The sequence below is a fragment of the Panthera pardus genome, unplaced genomic scaffold (genome assembly GCF_024362965.1).
Source record: "Panthera pardus isolate Hobbes unplaced genomic scaffold, ASM2436296v1 HiC_scaffold_17, whole genome shotgun sequence".
NCBI classification, from domain to species: Eukaryota; Metazoa; Chordata; class Mammalia; order Carnivora; family Felidae; genus Panthera; species Panthera pardus.
Window position 1 is genome coordinate 42,808,625 of NW_026526732.1, and position 4,166 is coordinate 42,812,790.

General features: G+C 35.0%; 1 pseudogene; it reads right to left on the minus strand.

Annotated features, from left to right (window-relative positions):
* Window positions 1–489: 489 nt before the first annotated feature.
* On the minus strand, window positions 490–590 carry LOC128777892 (U6 spliceosomal RNA; annotated as a pseudogene).
* Window positions 591–4,166: the final 3,576 nt, after the last annotated feature.

The window sequence follows — 4,166 nt, forward strand, 5'->3', positions numbered from 1 at the left end:
GAGTTTGTTCATCCAGCCTTCAGGTCAATTTCTGGGATATTTAGGATGATTTGATAGTTATCTGGTTGTATTTATGTGGAGTCTAGGGTCCCCCTACTCTGCTGCCATCTTCCTTTCCTGTGAATTAGTTTGGGTTCAGTACAGAAATCTTAACAGTTGTTGGACTGCTTGCATGGCATCTGGCTTCCCACAAAGCAAGTGTCCCAAGAGAGCAAGGCAGAAGAACATAGCATTGTTATGCTCTTTTCTTGAAAATCCCATTATATTACTTCTGACCTACTATATTTGTTGAGGCAGAAGGTCATCCAGATTCAAGAGGAGGAGACATAGACTCTGCCTTCCAGTAGGAGGAATATCAGAATTACATAGTAAAAGAACGTGAAGGTTAGGAAGAATTGTTCCTAATATTTTTTGAAAATCTGACTTACCATAGGCAGGAACCATGTTTCTACAAGCTTTATGTTATTCAAGCTTTCCACATTGCTCAATATGAGAAGATGTCCAATAAGTTATTTTTGTGTCATCATTGCACAGATAACATGCTAATTTTCTCTGTATCATTTCAGTATATGTGCTGCTGAAGCAAGCACCCAGTAAATAATTTTCAAAGAAAAAAAAGGTATATTGCTCTTAATTCATGTGCATGTGCTTTTCTGTTTGAACCTTCTGGAGTCAGCCTTTTTCAGTTTTAACTCATTGTTTATAATTGTAATTGAAAATATGGGATAAACTTAGATACAATAAACAGTAGCAGGACTCATAAAGAACATCTAAACATATTTCTGTGAGAAGTGTATTAATTCCAAAATGAACCTAGGATGCCATTTTTCTTGACATTGGCTAATTGGCAATGGTATGTTTTTTCACATTTGATCTCTGTTAGGACCTGTCTATTTTAAAATATACACACAGAAACACACACACACAGGCATCCAGACTCTGAGTATGTGGGGTGGAGTGGGGGGAGGGAGGGAGAGAGAGAGAGAGAGAAATTATAAGGATTTGGTTCACATGATTATGAGTCAAAAATTTGCAAGGTTGGACAAGCAGGCTAGAGATCCAGGGAAGAGTTGATGCTGCAAATTTAGTCCAAAGGCAGTATAATGGAATTCCCATTTCTTCAGGGTAGGTCATTCTTTTTCTTAATTCCTTCAACTGATTGGATGGGGCCCACCCACATTACGGACGGTAATTTGCTTTACTCAAAATGTACTGATTTAAATATTAATCTCATCTAAAAAATACCTTCATAGGAACATCCAGATGTGGTTAACCAAGTGTCTGGGCTCTAGCTAACTTGACACATAAAATTAACCGTAACAGACACTAATGATAGGGTTGGTCATTGTTTTCACAAAGAACTACATTACACCAACATCAGGCTGAAATTTTACTTGTGAAATTATCTCAAGTAGCTGAAGTCTGTTTTCCACAATTTTCTCTTCATTGAATTCACTCTGTATGTGTGGAATTCTCAAGGAGATATGATGTGAAAAGGTCAGGCTAACTGCTAATGATAATAATAATAATAATAATAACCCAATATTTTAGTGGGTTAACACAATGAGAATTTATTTGTTTTTCTTTATTTTTACCTGAGTTTTATCTGAGAAATTATTACTGAGGAAAATCACTTTGTTAAAAAACTGTAAAATTATGGGGTGCCTGGGTGGCACAGTTGGTTAAGCATCCAACTTCAGCTCAGGTCATGATCTCACAGTCTGTGAGTTCGAGCCCTGCATCGGGCTCTGTGCTGACAGTGCAGAGCCTGGAGCCTGCTTCAGATTCTGTTTCCCTCTCTCTCTCTCTGCCCCTCCCCTATTCACACTCTGTCTCTGTCTTTCTCTCTCTCTCTCTCTCTCTCTCTCTCTCTCTCGAAAATAAATAAACATTAAAAAAAAAATTTAAAAAGCAGTGAAATTTAACAAATGTTAACTGAATCCCTATGTCATGCTGGGTAAGGTATTGCATTCTGTATTTGAACATTATTTATCAAAAAAAATTGCATATAACAGAATGTTATATGAAGCTATTTTTAAATTTTTTCTAAGCTATAAAAATAACTTTGCTGAAATATAATTGATATAAAATAAACCTTACATATTTAATTTGGCAACCTGTAAATACAGAGAACAAATTGATAGTTGCCAAAATTTATTTGTTATTTATACAAAAGCTTAATATCCATGATCAGACATCCAGACTCTTTATAGCTGTACCTCTGCCCTCTTTTACGTTTTCAGCATCCTTTCTACTCATCTGGTAAATGGGAAAAGGAGAGAGTGAGGAGAAGTCCTGTCTAGGTGGAAGGGAGAAATGCAGTGTAACAGAGTCTCAAGGAATCAGAGGAAATCACAGAGCTTGATGAAAAATCTTAGACTCAAACATAGGCCATCATCTAGGGACATGAGAACTTTGGGGAGTGCCCTCCATCCAGCAGTGAAAAATTAATTTAGAGTAGCAACAGAACAGGAACCGCAACTAGAGGTATGCACATTGTTTTTAGAGTACCCTATTTCTTGATTGGGATGTGACATAAGATTCTCTACTTTCCGTTCTATAAATATACCATAGTACCTCCATTTTAACTATGTATTTTAGTTTAAATCGTTAAGAAGAAAGAAGATTCTGTAAAATTTCTCTTTGCTGGAAAACAAGAGATTAAAAACAAGACTCGAGGCTTTAGATCAATCACTGTTTCCATCTGGTGAATGTTCTCTTTGATGGCCTCATTTAGAACTTCAAGAGGTTTTATTCAAATTTAAAATTCTCATTACAGTCCTTGCCAACGCATCTTAAATGCAAAGCAATGTTAACTTTAAAAATTTAGAAATTGCTGAAGGAGACATACCATTTAGAGCCAATAACTAAAAACTGTGAGATAAAATGGGTCAGAGAAAAACATTCTAGCACATTCTATAAGACTGCTGCTCTCTGAAAATAAAAGTAACAAGATCTTCATTACGGTTTAAAGGTTCTTTTTTATATAGAGCTATGTTCATTTTTTTGGTAGCCTATAAGTCCCATCCCAATTTACAGGGAGATGTGAATTATAGCAGATAGAGATTTCTCCTAACATTTGCCACTTTCTTCACCTTTGGAATGAATCCCATATGGACTTGGTTTTATAAGTTACATGTTTTTCTGTTCTTTAAGTAATATTGATCTCCTTCAAATCCATTTCTTTCTCTTCTAGGAAAATGGACATTTTCATTTCTGTAGTATGTTGTATTTTTAGTGGTCCATTTTTAGTGGACCAAAAAAAAGTACATTCATTTTTTTTCCCCTGAAAGTACTAAATTTTATCATTAAATTAACCTTGGCCTACTGTAGAACCCCTCAGTGGCTACCAATTTTAAGCTTTTTCCATAACAACATGTTCTTCTTACTGGGTTTTAGAGATATCTTGGCAACTTAACTATTTTGTCTATGAAGGTCTTTTCCATATTTTTTATGGACTCCCACAACACATATACAGTAATTCTAAATTTTAATATACACCAAATTCTCATAGAGATAATTTTTCTTGCACATTTTCCTACTTGGATTTTTAAAAAACTGTTTATTTTGAGAGAGAGAAAACACGAGTGTGAGTGGGGGAGAAGCAGAGAGAGTGAGAGAGAATCCCTTGTATGCTCTGCACTGTCAGCACAGAGCCCAATATGGGTCTGGATCCCATGAACCATGAGATCATGACCTGAGCCAAAATCAAGACTTGGACACCTAACTGACTCAGCCCCAAGGTACCCCCTCCTACTTGGATTTTTAATTTTTACTACCTTCTCTATAGTAAAAAAATTAATATTTTATTGAATATTTTATATTTAATTTAATATTTCTTTTAATAAAATAGCAAGGAGAAAATATGCAGCAAGAAAGTGTGCAGAGCCAACATAGTGGTAGATTGGCAATTTCTTTATAATTATTTTTATCATAACTCTTACAGTAATAGCACACAATGACTTCAACAGAAGGTATATGTATTTTTCTTGGGAATGTCAAACACAATATGCTAGAGGTGCAAGGCATACTACCATACATTAGTAGTGCCAACAAATTAGAAATAACCCGATTTAAAGATTGTTTTTAAAATTAATAATTTATTTGCTATATAAATGAAGGGTAAAATAGGCAAAGAGAAAATAATCCCCATTTGCTATGGAAAT